Genomic DNA, 17,607 nt, shown 5'->3' with positions numbered 1-17,607 from the left:
ATCTCTACTAAAAATACAAAATTAGCTGGGCTTGGTGGTATATGCCTGTAATTCCAGCTACTTGGGAGGCTGAGGCCGGAGAATCACTTGAACCCAGGAGGCAGAGGTTTCAGTGAGCTGAGATCATGCCATTGTACTCCAGTCTGATGACAGAGTGAAATTCTGTCAAAAGAAAAAAAAAAAGTACACATATATAGCCAGGGTAGCTAAAAAAAATAAAATAAAATAAAATAAAGACAGAAATTACAAATTACTAATAGCAGAAATAAAAGAGGGTAGTTAGGGGAGTTCACTGCAGATTGTATGGACATTACAATGATAATAAAAAAATACTATCACAATTTTATGCTCCCAAATTTGATAAGCTCTAAGAAATCCACCAATTCATTGAAAGATACAATCTGCCAAAACTCACACAGGCACACAGGAAGAAACAGGCAATTTATTTTTTCAAATTTATTTTTTGACTTGTATATGCAGAACATGAAGTGGACAATCTAAATAGTCCCATATCTATTACAGAAATTGAATAAATAATAATACTAAAAACTAGAAAAAAGAAGACAGGTAGGCTTACTGATGAATTTTAACAAATCTTTAAAGCAGAAATTACATCAATTTTTATAATGTCTTTTAGACTACAGAAACAGAGACTACTTCTTAATGCATTCCATGAGGACAGTATTCCCATTATACCCAAATCAGAAAAGACATCACAAGAAAATATCTCATGAAGGTGGATAATAGAATGGTGGTTTTCAGAGGCTGGGAAGGGAAGTAGAGATAATAAAGAGGAATATGTCAAGGTGTACAAAGATAAGAGTTAGATAGAAAATAAGTTCTAGTATTCTACAGTTTGGTACAGAAATATAGTTAATAATTATTTATTATATATTTCAAAATAGCTAGAAAAGAAGAATTGTAACATTCTCAACACCAGGAAAAGATAAATGTTAAGGTGATGACTATTTCAATTACCTTGATTTGAGCAATACACATTGTATATATGTATTAAAATATCACATGTACTCCCAAAATATGTCCAACTATTATATACCAACAAAAACTTAAAAAAAGTAAAAAAGCTACAGACCAAAATCTCTCATGAACATAGATCCAAAGTAGTATTGTCTCAAACTTATAAGGCTGGTTCAAAATTCAAATATTAGTTAATGAAATCAATCACATCAACACCCTAAAACAATCACATGATTATATCAATAGCTGCAAAAAAAAAAAAGCACTTGAAAAAATTCAACACCCATTTATAAAAACTCCCAGTAACCTAGGAATAGTGGGGAACTTCCTCAACTTGATAAAGAATATCTACAAAAATCCTACAGCTAGCATAGTATGTGTGATGAGTCAGAAGTCCTGCTTATGAACAATACATCATCATGTGATAACTGTTGAGACTTCATTCCAAGCAGTTACAACTTAAATAACTAGACAGAGTTTCTGAATTAAGGAATGTTAAAGTCAAACTTGATCAACATAAGAAAAATACTTTATTTAGGAAAAATCATGGTGTTGTTATCATTTTTCCTTTATTTCTTAGCTCTGCTGCCTCCATCAGCAAAGCAGAAAAATATCTAGTCATTTCTTAACACTGAAGTTAGCTGTACTGAAATGAGACAGAACATGTTTAATTCTCTATCTCCACACTATTATGTAGGCTACCTGGGGATGATTATTATAGATTATTACCATATTCCAGAGACACAAAAGACCCAGAATAGCCAACACAGTATTCAAGGGGAAGAACAAAGGACTGACACTATCTGACTTCAAGATTTACTATATAGCTATAGTAACCAAAATAGTGTGGTATTGGAGACAAGACAGACAAATAGACCAATAGAACAGAAGAAAGAATCAAGAAATAGACTCACAGAAATGTAGTCAGCTGATTTTTGACAGAGGAGGTAAAGCAATTCAACCGGACGTCTACATGCAAAAAAAAAAAAAAAAAAAAAATTAGACACATCTCACGTCCTTTACAATACATAACTCAAAGTGAATTATAGAGTGACATGTAAAACACAAAACTGTCAAACTTCTACAAGTTTGAAACCTAGATGACCCTGGGTATGGTGATTATTATTAGGTATAACATCAGAGGCACATCCATGAATAAAATAATTGATAAGCTGGAATTCAGTAAAATTAAAAATTTCTGCTCTGTGAAAGACAATGTCAAGAGAATGAAACAACAAGTTACAAATTGGGAGGAAATATTTGTAAAAGACACATCTGATAAAAAAACTGTTATTCAAAATACGCAAACAACTGTTAAAATTTAACAATAAGAAGTCAGCCATTGTGGCTCACCTGTAATCCCAGCACTTTAGGAGGCTGAAGCAGGAACACTGCTTGAGGCCAGGAGTTTGAGGCCAGCCTGGGCAACATAGTGACATCTCATCTCTACACGAATATAAAAAATAATAAGAATACAAACAACCCGATTAAAAACTAGGCCAAAGACCTGAACAGATACAACATGAAGAAGACATGGCAAATAAGGATGCAAAAAGATGCTTCACATTACATGTCATTAGGAAAATGTAAATTAAAACAACAATGAGATACCCACCGCACACCTATTAGAATGGCCCAAATCCAGAACACTAACAATATCAACTTCTAGTGAGGTTGTGGAGCAGTAATTCTCATTCATTGCTGGTGGGAATGCAATGTTACAGTCTGTGGAAGACATTTTGGAAGTTTCTTACAAAACTAAACATCTCCTTATAATACAATCTAGCAAACATGCACTTTGGTATTTACCCCCAAAAGATGAAAATGTATTCTACACAAAAGCTGCACATGGATATTTATAGCAGCTTTATTCATAATTGCCAAAACTTCAAAACAACTAAATGTCCTTCAATAGGTGTGTGGGTAAATAAATGGTGTTACACGTAGAAAATGAAATGTTATTTGGCACTAAAAATTAATTATCAAGCTCTGAAAAGACATGGAGAAACCATAAATGCATATTACTAAATAAAAGAAACAAAACTGAAAAGTGTTCATACTGTATGACTCTAACTATATGACATTCTGGAAAAGACAAGACTATGGCATCAGTAAAAAAGATGGGTGTGGTTGTCAGGGCTAAGCTTGGAGGGAGGGACCTACAGGCAGAGCACAGAGAACTGTTAAGATAGTGAAATAATTTGTATGTTCCTTTAACGGAGGATGTATGTCATACTTCTGTCAAAAATCCATAGAATGTACCAAAAGTGAACCCAAATGTAAACTTTGGGTGATGATGTATCAATATAGGCTCATTGATTGTAACAAATATGCTCCTTTGGTATGAGATGTTGATAATGTGAAATTTGGGGTTGGAGGCAGGAGGATATGCTAACTCGCTGTGTTTTTCACTCAGTTTTTCTGTGAACCTAAAACTTCTCTAAAATTAGTTTATTAGAAATTCATCATAAAATTTTAATTCAAATGATGATAATTTTATACCTGGAGCATAAGTAAACTCAGAACTAAAATATATGGAGCACTTTTGATGTGCAAAAAAATTGGCTAAATACTTTAATGATGCTTTTTATTTTATTTTGAGTGTTTACAGTATGACAGGCATGGGTCTTTTTGCAGCTGACACTTGTTATCCAGCAGAGCAGGGCTTAAGGCAAAATCCACACATTCCATTGTTTAAGTTAAGGAATAGGCTTCGTCGTGGAAACTTAGATGCTAAGATCATCAGTGAGTGAAAATGTGCTGTTATCTCCCTGTTGTCACTATGTGCTAGGTTCAGTGTATTTTGCTGGACATGCCACACCTATATACCTCAGAGAAAGAACTCTGTCCCATATGTCTTTCTTTTAGGGCAAATAGGAAAGCAATGTTGTCAGAGGGATAATAAGTAATCTGCTCAGTACCAGGTTGCCTAAATCAGCATGTGCAAATTTTCATAAGGATTTTAGAAAAGTCTGATGCTCAGCACTTAGGGATCTTGGATACATTGGACACACAGTAGGAGAAGGGAGGATATCCAGCCTGGAGAGATTTTTGCCTAGGCAATAAAAAGTAATGTGTTTTCCGGGGTCATTTTAGCACAGTACTGCTTGATGCCCTAGAGTCCAATCCTTGATTCTTAGGGTTCATTATCTGTATCTAAAATAGGAAGACTGGGAAGATATATGTATACCTCCTTTCTCCTTTGTTCTTTGGGATGGAAGAAGTCTATGTCTGATAAGCAAGTAGAGTTTGCCAAGCCCTTTGAGGGATGAATTACAACCCTTCCTGAAGCAGAAAGATGTACAGAAACTCAGGGGCTGTCATTTTGTCTTCATACACTTCTTCTGGGGGAAGAAAGGTTGATTGCAAAGGCACTGCTGCTTTTAGTAACCCACTGAGGTTAAAACAGGAAGAACTATATGTACTGCTTCATCCTCGATTCTGTGCTTCAATTTCTTATTTTAAAAGTATTGTATGGGTTTGCTTGTTCTCCAAGTTTTTACTTAGATTTAAAAGGAAAAGTTTCCACAAGGCTATATAAACTTATGATTACTTGAAATCAGTGAAAAACTAGATATTAAGTAGATACTTAAAGGCATTTTATATCCATAAATTAAATTGAAAAATCACCTACTTAAACATCTAAGGCAAAGATTCTGAGACATTAGTGTCAATGATGACAGTACGATTTGTTTATCTTTCCAAACGTTCACATAAAAACACACTAAGCAACTAGATAGCAAAAACTAAACAATCAAAACAACAAAAGCAACAACAAAAACCTGATGGACAGCATTTACAAATAAAGATTAGTGATCAGCTGGCCCTATGAACTTCAAAATGCCAGCAGCTATAGCCGTAAGTATGGCATGCTATTGGAACAGGTAAAAGAGAAAACGGAGGGATAATTGACAGACCTAAAGAAAGGAGATTCCAAAAATAGTCCAGAGATATTCACAGGAATACTTGGTGAGAGAATTTGAGAACACTGGCTCCACTTAGATGGCGAGTTGCTTGTTCCAGTAGCGAAGAAAAGCAAAGGGTCTGTGTTAGGTATTAAAAGTCTGAAGCAGCTTAATTTCTATGAACTCTCAAAATGGATTCACTCAGGATCTCTTCCAAACAAGGCCTCCCATACTAAAGAAAAATTAGTGGGAGAAAGTTGGGGTAAAGAAACAGAGTAAACAAGGAAAATCAGAAAGCAAGGTGCCATAATTTTTATGGCTATACAAAAATAGTAGAAAGGAGATTCTGTGAAATAGTAAAAGCTATATGAACCAAGCCTACCGCTGAAATGAGCAGCAAAGTATTAGCATCATATCCCATGCAATGTTTCCATAGGAAAAAAACAGATTATAAGTGACATCACACAGGTAATGAGATATATGTTCATAAGCAAATCAAAACCCTAATATGTCAAAAAAATTCAAAATAAACTGAATGATTTTAAGAAAATAATACAAGACATGAGTGAACAAATTATATCAGAATTGGGAAAACACTGAGGAATGAGGTGATGTGGTTCAAGAGATCATTTGAAATGAAAGAAAAAAATCATTTTAGACATGAAGATTAAATTAGAGGAATCAAAATAGCAAATCAACATAACAAATGATGCCTTAAGAGAAAAAATATGAAAAAGCAAACAAAAATTGATGATAATAGAAAGAAATTGACACTACATATTGAACAAACACACGTTAAATTTCAGAATGTCTATCCAGAACAACCAACACCAAGATATATTTCAGTAACTTTACTAGGATTGAAAAAATGATTTGAGCATTGCTGCAAAGGGCGTGTGACTTACAAAAGAAAAAAAATAAACAACAGATCATCAAACCCTTTGGCATTTTATCCCCTAAAAATGTGAAATAATATATTCACAAACTCAAGCAAATGAAATCTGAAGCAATGATTTTATAGCTTAAAAAACCCTGACATTTGAGTAAAAAGGCATTTGCAAACTCCTACTGATATACAAAGCCTCAGAAGATATTTTTTCCATGAGCCTTTCCTATAGAATCTACTGTAGAGCAAAATTTGGATAACAAAAATGACTAGAGCAATATCTGCATAATGAATGGTGGTGAGCATTTAATATATAATTACTTGTAAAACTAGGATTAAATTGAAGTTTTAAGGGAAACATTGTAGCATATAATGGCTATATATTCTGATAGTGGGGGGATATTGAAAATGATTCATGCAAAACTGATTTTAAAACTAGTTATATTTTAGCTTATGTATGATCTTTTGTCTTGAAAAGGTTTTTTATTATGGTAGTGTGACATGTCACTACTTTTCAGGGTTCACTGTAGTGAAGGATAAATCATTTTCTTCCTTCTAATAAGATTCATAATTTTAAGTAACTATTTAAAAGTTGTTCTGATAAATAATTCTTAATAATGGAGGTAAAGACTAAATAAGAAACACTCCTTCTGTTATCCCCCAAAGGCACCAAACACACACTTTGGCCTTTAGATAATATGGATCCCAGCTCCCTTGTAGAAGTGATGAGTTGGCAATTCATTAAAAAGTGTATATTTAGCATTTCTTAAGTGACAGGCACTATTCTAGATCTTAAGAATTAAGCAGAGACCAAAAACAGACCAAAATCTCAACATATATTCTCTCACATAAATTAGTAAAATATATTCTCATATAATTTTATATACACGTATTCTCCTATGTAAAATACACACACATAAACACATTCATGGAAAAGAAAATAAATATGAAGCAGGTAAGCCCTAGAAGGAGGAGGGTTGAATTCAGAGATAAAGCAAGAGTAGTATCTTCAAGAAAGGCTTCAGTGATGGAAAGATATATGAGCAAAGATACGAAGAAGGTAAAGTTACAAATTTTAGGGCTATCTGAAGATCTAAGGGAAGGGTGATACAAGCCAAGAAGATCAAGTGCAAAGAGCATGAGATTAGATGAGTCCTGGTATATGTGATGAAAAGGAAAGAGTGGGATGAGAAAGTGAGAGAGAATGAGATGAGGTCACACATGTAACAAAGTTTGCATGTGAGTGGTCTGAAACAAAGTAGTCAAAGTGACTGTAAAGTATGCCTCCATAACACCAAAAAAAAAAAAAAAGATGAAGAGGAAGACATTGTTTGGTGAAGAAGAAGTTAGTATTTGCTTTTGTCCATGTAAGGTGTAAAGTACCTATTAGATATTCAGGTTGGAGATGTCAAAAAAGCAGTCTGCAGCTCTGAGAATAGGTCCAGGGTGTGTGTATGTATGTATGTGTGTGTGTGTGTGTGTGTGTGTGTGTGTGTGTATATATATATATATATCTCTCTCTCTCTCTATATATATATATATCTATACACACACACACACATTTGGGGTATTAGATTGGGTGTGGTGGCTCATACCTGTAATCCCAGAACTTTTGAAGGCTGAGGCAGTAGGATCATTTGAGGCAACAAGTTTGAGACCATCCTAAGCAATATAGCGAGACTCTGTCTCTACAAAAAAAAGGAGTGGGGCCGGGGGGCGGCTGTGAACTTATAGATGTTTTTCATAGCCAGAAAACTGAAGGAGACTGCGTATTGAATAAGTGAGGATAGCAAAGAGTTCTATCAGAATTTAGGCATCCCAACATTTAGAATTACAGTGGTGGAGCCGGACCAACAGAGGAGACTAAGAAGAAAGATCCAGTTTAATAGAGAATAAACAAAATAAAGTGTTTAGAGAGAATTGTAAGAACAATAAACTATGTTAAATAGGTCAAAATGATACATATCCACTTTGTTGAATTTAGCAATGTACAAGCCATAGACAATGAACAGAAAATAATAATTTCTCGGACTTTCATGATAAGGTTAAAAAATATGAGTTCATAGTCTAAGGAGCACCATTAGGCACTCACTTTCCAAAACTCTCATAATGGGAATATTTGCTGCCTGTGACAGGCCTTTCTGTATGTACCACAATGCATGGACTATAATTAATTTGTTTTGAATTTCCCCAAATTGCTCTATTTCATTTACATGGTGTAGCAGAAATGTTCATGACCTGTCTATTTTCATCAGATGTCAACATTTTAGTGTGAACTGGAAAACTTCCAGGTGCCAGTGCCTCCATCTTTGGACTTGAGGGTTTTTCTGAAATGCATAGATTTTTCTGCTGACCCTTAAGACAGGCTAGAATTGCCTTGGAATTAACATCCGTAAAGAGCAGAGGGAAAATAATTCTCAGTAGTAAGTTTAACTCCATTTCCCAATCTCCCTGTTAGATTAATCTCTAGCTGCCCATTATTATAACTAATTATGCAACATTTTATTTTCTATATTCCCTTTACTCTATGATTACCCCAATTTCCTACCAGAGTCTTCTCCAAATGTTAGATAAATTACTGCATTGAATCTTTGTATTTTATACTTCACAATAAATTATCTGTGCTCATAATTACAGAGCTTCTTTTTTTGATACCAAAACAACAATAACAACAACAAAACATAGTTGTCCATCTATTCTTATTGAACGAGGAAGACTCATTATGAAGATCTCAACTTTTTCTCATCATCCTCTTTAAAGCAAACATGAGGAAAATTTTCCTTTGGGTGTCTTCTCCTCTAACCAATTACTTGAGACTTTATGAAGGAGGTGTATTCATTATTTTTTATTGCTGTTGCAAAAAATTACCACAAATTTAGTGGCTTAGAACAAAACAAATTTATTGTATCACAGAATTTAGGTCAGAGTCATGTAACTGGGTCCTCTTCTTCAGATATCACAAGACTCAAATCAAAGCATCTGCAGACCTGTGTTTCTTTCTGGAGACTTAAGGAATGAATCTGCTTCTAACCCATTTAATTGGTTGCCTGAATTCATCTGTTAGCACTGTAGGAATGAGGTTCTTGTTTCCTTACTGGCAGTGAGTAGTGCATTGTTGTCAGGAACTGGAAAGGTACTCATGGCCTAGTAAGAGGCTCCTTTCATCTTCCAACTCAGCAATGGAGACATGAGTTATTCTCACACTTTGAATCTTTCTCTTACCTCATATCCTCATCTCAGTCAGCGAAAGTTCCTTGCTTTATGGGCTTAAGTGACTAGATTGGGCCCATCTGGATTACCCAGGGTAATTTCCACACTTTAAGGTTTGAAACCTTATTTCATCTGCTAGTTCCTTTTACAGAAGTACATTTGTGTTTAATTTAATAGAGAGAGGAGAGGAATCTTGGTGGGACATTACTAGAATTCTGCCTGTCACAGAAGCCATACAGTTCCTCACTACCTATAATTCTTGAACATTTTGAACTACAAGGAAGTACAGCTATGAAACCAAACTTCTAGATATTAACACCAAATTATAGGTCCCTTAGGTACACCCAGAGGATGGTAGCCAGTTGTGGGCCTCTATCCTCATAAAACCTTCCATGGTGGGATGAAGCGTTTCTCATTATCTTTCTTACTTCTACATTGTGATTGTTCCAATCACCACAATGTTCTATTGTCCCTGCATTTTTTAGTCGAATTCTGATTATGTGAGGTAAATTAAATAAAAGAAAATGAATCAAAAAGACAACAGAGTATGATCCTGAGAAATATGGTGAAAACCACTAAAACTACCAGGTGCTAATATTCTCTACAAGTTCCAATTACAGCACGAGATTCGTAAGAAATAGAACTATGTGAAATTGACACAATCATCTCTGGAAGCCAAGAACCCTCTTTAGTTACTTGCCATTGGTGGATTCAAGGCTGATGCTCTCGGGCCTCTCGCAGGTGACCAAATTCTGCTTTACTCTCAGGTTTATTCTAAAGAGAACTAGTTTATAATCCAATCTCTCTAAGATTTGTGCTTCCAATTTAATTAAAATATTTTAGTGGTATTTAATGTCACTGTATTATTACAGAATAACTAAAATAACTTTTTAAATTTTTATTAATGGTGGTAATATACATAATAAAAATTACCATTTTAACAATTTCTTAGTGTATAGTTCAGTGGCACTAAGTAAATGTAGATTGTTGTGCAACCACTACCACCATTTATCTCCAGACTCTTATCATCTTCCTTACTGAAAAACTGTACTCATTAAACAATAATTCTCCATTCTCTCCTCCCCACAGCCCTGTGCAGCCACCATTCTATTTCCTGTCTCTATAACTACTAGAGGTACTTCATATAATTGGTATAATACAGTATTTGTCTTTTGGTTACTGGCTATTTCACTAATCATAATGTCTTCAAGATTCATCTATATTATAGCCTGTGTCAGAATTTCCTGCCTTTTGAATGATGAATAATATTCTATTGTATGTATATATCACATTTCGCTTATCAATTTATCTGCTGATGGACACTTGGGTTGCTTCCACCTTTTGTTTTTTTGTGAAAAACGCTATTATGAACCTGGGCATACACATATCTGTTTGAGTCCCTACTTTCAATTTTTTTGAATATATAGCCAGAAATTGAATTGTTGGATCATATGGCAAATCTGTTTAACTTTTGAGTAACAGCCATTCCATTTTCCACAGTCGTGGCCATTTTACATTGCCACCAGCAATAAACAAGGGTTCTGATCTCTCCACAATCTCACCAACACTTTCTATTTTTAAAAATCTTATTTCTCAGCCAGGCGCGGTGGCTCACGCCTGTAATCCTAGCACTTTAGGAGGCCAAGGAGGGTGGATCACGAGGTCAGGAGATGGAGACCACACTGGCTAACATGGTGAAACCCCGTCTCTACTAAAAATACAAAAAAAAATTAGCCAGGCGTAGTGGCGGGCGCCTGTAGTCCCAGCTACTCTGGAGGCTGAGGCAGGAGAACGGCGTGAACCCAGGAGGCGGAGCTTGCAGTGAGCTGAGATCGCGCCACTGCACTCCAGCCTGGGGGACTGAGCAAGACTCTGTCTCAAAAAAAAAAAAAACTTATTTCCCTTTTGTGTGTGTGTATTATTAACCATCCTAATGAGTACAAAGTGGTAGCTCATTGTTTTCATTTGCATATTTTTAATGGTTAATGGTGTCAAGTGACTTTTCATGTGTTCATTGGTCATTTGGATATCTTCCTTGATGAAATTTCTATTTAAGTTTTTTTTTCCATTTTTAATTGGGTCATTTGTTTTTTTCATTGTTGAATTGTAGGAGTTGTTTATATATCTAGATATCAGTCTTTTATCAAATATATAATTTGCATGAATTTTCTTCAATTTCTTAGGTTGTCTTTTCCCTTTGTTGATAGTTTTTTGATGCACAAACCTTTTAAATTTTAGGATAGCCCAATTTGCCTATTTTTGTTGTTGTTGTTGCCTGTACTTTGTGTCAGATACAAGAAATCATTGCCAAATCCAATGTCAAGAAATTCCCTTCTAGTTTTTCTTTTAATAGGTTAATAGTTTTAGTTCTTTTGCTTGGGTGTTTCACTCATGTTGAGTTAATTTAAGTGTATATTATAAAGTAAGAGTCTAATTTCATTTGTTTTGCATGCAGATCTTCAGTTTTCCCAAGATTGTAAAAAACTAGCCGTCCATTAATGGTCCTGGCACCCTTGTAGAAAATCATTTGGCCATATATGTAAGGGTTTATTCCTGAGCTTTCTTTTCTATTTCATAGTTCTCTTATGTTAATTTTTAATGCCAATACCACTTTGTTTTGATTACTATGGATTTGTAATACGTTTTGAAATCAGGAAGAGTGAGCCCTCCAACCTTGTTCTTCTTTTCTAAGGTGTTTTAATTATTTGGGGTCCTTGAGATTCTATATGATTTTAGGGTAAATATTTCTATTTCTAAAAAGTAATTGGGATTTTGATAGGAATTTCAATAATTTTGTAGCTCTCTTTGGTTAGTAACGACATGTTGACAATATTGTTTTCTAGTCCATAAACACTGTGTTTTCCTTTATTTAGGATTTTTCATTTTTTTCAGCAACATTTGATAGTTTTTACCATATAAGTCTTTCTCCTCTTTGGTCAAGTTTATTCTTAAATATTCTATTTTTTTGATGCTATTGTAAATTGAATTTTTTCCTTAATTTTCTTTTCAGATTGCTCATTGCAAGTATATAAAAACACAATTGATTATTGCATGTTGATTTTATTTCCTGCAATTTTGTTAAATTCGTTAGTTCTAATCCGTTTTAGGTGGAAATAGTTTTTTTTAATTTAAGGTGTTTTGTTTTGTTTTGTTTTGTTTTTGAGATGGAGTCTCGCTCTGTCCCCGAGGCTGGAGTGCAGTGGCGTGATCTCGGCTCTCTGCAAGTTCCCCTCCCGGGTTCATGCCATTCTCCTGCCTCAGCCTCCTGAGTAGCTAGGACTACAGGCACCCACCACCATGCCTGGCTAATTTTTCGTATTTTTAGTGAAGACGGGGTTTCACCATGTTAGCCAGGATGGTCTCCATCTCCTGACCTCGTGATCCGCCCGCCTCGGCCTCCCAAAGTGCTGGGATTACAGGCGTGAGCCACTGTGCCCGGCCTAATTTAAGGTATTTCAACCATAATGGTATACACTTATTCTCAATTAATTTTTCTCCCCCCTTCTCCCTAAGATATAATTTAAGTTCATGCAACTTATGTAATCATTGTTGTTTGGGGAGGAACACTAGATTCTGGTTCCTGATGTTTTTCTACTTGGAACAAAGTAGGCATCCATTGGAGCTCTATTGGAATCTTCCCCACACAGAGCTGAAAAAGTTATATTTTTGTTTGCCGTGTTTTCTTTTTGTTAGTTATTTGTTTTGCTTGTTTATTTTTGCCACTCCTTAGGCTTATTTCAGGGAGCAGGATGCATCTATCTTTTTCTTGAGGGCCTGTCAACTTCTTTAAACCCTTTACACCCAAGTCATTTCTGTTTCCTACGAGCTTCGGTCATTAGGTGTTTAATGATTCTCTGCTTAATTATCACTTTCTTACCTGAGGCAATAAAAATGGACACTTATGCTTGGAAAATACAGAGTGGGGGAGGGTGTTGGAGCAAAGGGGGAAAGGGAAAAATAGGTAGTATCTAATATTTCAAAAATATCTCACTCACACTCATGCACTATGTACTGAGATGGTAAAACAAAAGCTCAATTATGACAAAGAGTGTTGAACAAATGAGTATCCAAGTAAAATCTCTATTCTCTTATTTTCTCGTCGTTCCCCATGAAAATTGGCACCAGGGATGTTTGGCACCTACAGCATGTGGTAGGGGAGCAGTCATAGACTGTCTCTGAACTGAGGCTGACCATGTCCAAATATTTGTGCTCAGGAAAATCAGAGACCTTACTCAGGTCATAGATTAACTCAAGACTGGCATCCAATAAAAATGTAAGGCCAGCTACATATGTAATTAGAAGTTCACCAGAAGCCACATTAATATATGTAAAAATAAACAGGTTTTAGATAGACAGATAGATAGATACATATCCATATGGTCTGGTTGTGTCCCCACCGAAATTTCATTTGTGTGTACATATATAGATATAGATTACAGATGTAGGTAAAGATTACAGATATATATAGATATAAATATAGGTACCAATATAGATATAGATTAGATATAGATATAGATATGGTTTGGTTCTGTGTCCCCACCCAAATCTAATGTTGAATTTTAATTCCCACATGTTGAAGGAGGAGCCTGGTGGAAGGTGGTTAAAACATGGGGGTGGACTTCGCCTTTGGTGTCTTATGATGGAGTTCTCATGAGATCTGTTTGTTTACAAATGTGTAGTACTTCCCCATTTGCTCTCTCTCCTGCCACCAGGGGAAGAAGGCATTTGATTTTCCTTTGTCTTCCACCATGATTGTAAGTTTACTGAGGCCTCTCAGTCATGGTTCCTGTTACGCCTGCAGAGCCATGAGTCAGTTAAACTTTATTTCTTCATAATTTACCCAGCCTCAGGTAGTTCTTCATAGCAGTGTGAGAACAAACTAATACAGAAACTTGGCACCAGGAGTAGGGCAGTACTATAAAGATACCTGAAAATGTGGAAGTGACTTTGGAACAGGGTAAGAGACAGAGGTTAAAACAATTGGAGGGCTTGGAAGACAGGAAGATGAGGGAAAGTTTGCAATTTCCTGGAGACTTGTTAAATTATTTTGACCGAAAAGCTGATAGTGACATGCACAATGAGGTCTTAGCTGAGTTGGCCTCAGATGGAGATGAGGAACTTATTGGTAACTGGAGTAAAGGTCACTCTTGCTATGCTTTAGCAAAGAGACTGGTGGCTTTTTGCCCCTGTCCTAGAGTTCTGTAGAACCCTGAATTTAAGTGAGATGATTTAGCGTATCTGGTGAAAACACTGATAAGCAGCAAAGCATTCAAGATGTGACCTGGCTGTTTCTAAAAGTGTACACTCATATGCATAAACAAAGATTATCTGAAACCAGAACTTATATTTAAAAGGGAAGCAGAGAAGAAAAGTTTGGAAAATTTGCAGCCTGACCATGTGGTAGAAAAGTAAAACCCTTTTTCTGGGGAAACATTCAAGCTGGCTGCAGAAATTTGCATAAATAAAGAGGAGCTGAATATTAATAGCCAAGACAATGGGGAAAATGTCTCCAGGACATGTCAGAGACCTTCACAGCAGTCTCTCCCATCACAGGCCTGAAGGCCTAGAAGAGAAAAATGTTTTCATGGGCTGGGCCCAGGACTGTGCTGCTCTGTGCAGCCATAGGACATGATGCCCTACATCCTAGCCACTCTAGCTCCAGCCATGTCTAAAAGGGGCCAAGGTACAACTCAGGCTGTTGCTTTAGAGGGTGAAAGCCCCAAGCCTTGGTGGCTTGGTGGTATTGGGCCTGCACGTGTGCAGAAGGCAAGAGTTGAGGTTTGGGAACCTCTGCCTAGATTTCAGAGGATGTATAGAAATGTCTGGATGTCCAGGCAGAAGTCCGCTGCATGGGAGGAGCACTCATGAAGAACTAGGGCAGTGCAGAGGGGGAAAGTGGGGTTGGATCCCCCACACACAGTTCCCTCTGGGGCACTGCCTAGTGGAGTTGTGAGAAGAGGGTCACCATCCTCCATATTCCAGAATGGTAGATCCACCAACAGCTTGCACTGTGCACCTGGAACAGCCGCAAGTACTCAACACCAGCCTGTGAAAGCAGCTGCGGTGGCTGCTCTGTACAAAGCCACAGGGGCAGAGTTGCTCAAGGCCTTAGGAGCCCACCCCTTGCATCAGTGTAGACTGAATGTGAGACAAGGAGTTAAAGGAGATTATTTTGAAACTTTAAGATTTAATGACTGCGCTGTAGCCCCCTTTATTGTGGCTGATTTCTCCCATTTGGAATGGGAGCATTTACCCAATTCCTGTGTGCCCATTGTATCTTGGAAGTAACTGTCATTTGCTTTGTCTCAGATGAGACTTTGTACTTGGACATTTTAGTTAATGCAGGAATGAGATAAGTTTTTGGGGGCTGTTGGGAAGGCATGACTGTGTTTTGTAATGTAAGAAGGACACGAGATTTGGGAGGGGACAGGGTGGAATAACATGGTTTTCTCTGTGTTCCTACTCAAATTCTATGTCAAACTGTTATCTGCACATGTTGAAGGAGGGGCTTAGTGGGAGTTAATTAAGTCATGGATGTGGACTTTCCCCTTACTGTTCTCATGATAGAGTTCTCATGAGATCTGGTTGTTTGAAAGTGTGTAGCATGTCCTCCTTCACTCTCTCTGTCTCCTGTCACCGTGTGAAGAAGGTGCTTGCTTCTTCTTTGCCCTTCGTCCATAATTGTAACTTTCCTGAGGCGTCTCCAACCATGCTTCCTGTTAAACCTGCAGTACTGTGAATTATTAAACTTGTTTTATTCATAAATTACTCAGTTTCAGGTAGTTATTTATAGAAGTGTGAGAAAGGACTAATACACCCACACACACACACACACACACACACATATATATTTCGAGATGAGATCTCACTCTGTTGCTCAGGCTGGAGTGCACTGCAGCCTCAACCTTCCAAGCTCAAGTGATCCTGCTGTCTCAGCCTCCTGTGTATCTAGGACTACAGGTGTGCGCTACCACACCAGGCTTTTTTTTTTTTTTTAATTATTTTTGGTAGAGATGGGGTCTTGCTATGCTTTCCAGGCTTACCTCAAACTCTGTAAAGCATATTTTAATACAATGTTTTATTTTATTCAGCATAAGCATACTCAATACTTTCTTGTCTTTTTCTTTTTCTGCTCACTTTTGGTTTTTCTCACGCAGAATTCCAGTTGCCACCTTCAACACATCCTTCAGTACAATCCATTTACTATAATTCCTCTTTTGGAAATCAACCTTTTTTTGTTAGTTACCATATCACAATGAAAATATTCAATTCTCATCTTAACTCTTCCTAGAATAAAACTCTTTCACTTTGAGAAACATAGTCTTTTTTTTAATATATTTTTTGGGACACATGGCTCATTCATACTTGTTACTTAAGTCTATTTTGCTTTGTTTTTGTTCACTGTCTACTTAATTTTGTGTGTGTGTAAGCAGGACTTAATGAATCACATGTGAAATCTTTTTTATTTATTTATTTATTTTGAGATGGAGTCTTGCTCTATTGCCCAGGTTGGCAGTCAATGGCATGATCTCGGCTCACTGCAACCTCTGCCTCTTGGGTTCAAGTGATTCTCATGCCTCAGCCTCCCAAGTAGCTGGAATTACAGGCATGTGCCACCCAGCTAATTTTTTTTTTCTTATGACTTTCTTTTTTTTTTTTTATTATACTTTAAGTTTTAGGGTATGTGTGTACAATGTGCAGGTTAGTTACATATGTATACATGTGCCATGCTGGTTTGCTGCACCCATTAACTCATCATTTAGCATTAGGTATAACTCCTAATGCTATCCCTCCCCCCTCCCCCTCCCCCCACCCCACAACAGTCCCCAGAGTGTGATGTTCCCCTTCCTGTGTCCATGTGTTCTCATTGTTCAATTCCCATCTATGAGTGAGAACATGCGGTGTTTGTTTTTTTGTCCTTGTGATAGTTTACTGAGAATGATGATTTCCATTTTCATCCATGTCCCTGCAAAGGACATGAACTCGTCATTTTTTATGGCTGCATAGTATTCCATGGTGTATATGTGCCACATTTTCTTAATCCAGTCTATCATTGTTGGATATTTGGGTTAGTTCCAAGTCTTTGCTATTGTGAATAGTGCCACAATAAACATACATGTGCATATGTCTTTATAGCAGCATGATTTATAGTCCTTTGGGTATATACCCAGTAATGGGATGGCTGGGTCAAATGGTATTTCTAGTTCTAGATCCCTGAGGAATTGCCACACTGACTTCCACAATGGTTGAACTAGTTTACAGTCCCACCAACAGTGTAAAAGTGTTCCTATTTCTCCACATCCTCTCCAGCACCTGTTATTTCCTGACTTTTTAATTTTTGTCATTCTAACTGATGTGACATGGTGTCTCATTGCGGTTTTGATTTGCATTTCTCTGATGGCCAGTGATGGTGAGCATTTTTTCATGTGTCTTTTGGCTGCATAAATGTCTTCTTTTGAGAAGCGTCTGTTCATATCCTTTGCCCACTTTTTGATGGGGTTGTTTGTTTTTTTCTTGTAAATTTGTTTGAGTTCATTGTAGATTCTGGATATTAGCCCTTTGTCAGATGAGTAGGTTGCAAAAATTTTCTCCCATTTTGTAGGTTGCCTGTTCACTCTGGTGGTAGTT

General features: G+C 36.6%; 1 long non-coding RNA gene across 2 annotated transcripts in view; it reads right to left on the bottom strand.

Annotated features, from left to right (window-relative positions):
* Positions 1-17,607, bottom strand: part of LOC129060009 (uncharacterized) — a 46,963-nt gene that overhangs the window by 19,411 nt on the left and 9,945 nt on the right. The window contains exons 4-5 of one of the 2 annotated variants that reach the window (XR_008526315.2): positions 2,332-2,424; positions 1,893-1,947 (exon numbers count right to left, since the gene is read on the bottom strand). The exons of the other annotated variant lie outside the window; for it this stretch is intronic. This is a non-coding gene — a long non-coding RNA (uncharacterized LOC129060009). The remainder of the gene's footprint in view (positions 1-1,892; positions 1,948-2,331; positions 2,425-17,607) is intronic. 2 annotated transcript variants of the gene reach the window in all.

Source organism: Pongo abelii, chromosome 5, assembly GCF_028885655.2.
Source record: "Pongo abelii isolate AG06213 chromosome 5, NHGRI_mPonAbe1-v2.0_pri, whole genome shotgun sequence".
In the NCBI taxonomy this organism is placed as follows: domain Eukaryota; kingdom Metazoa; phylum Chordata; class Mammalia; order Primates; family Hominidae; genus Pongo; species Pongo abelii.
Note: the sequence above shows the minus strand (reverse complement) of the source record. Positions and strands in the feature narration are given on the sequence as shown.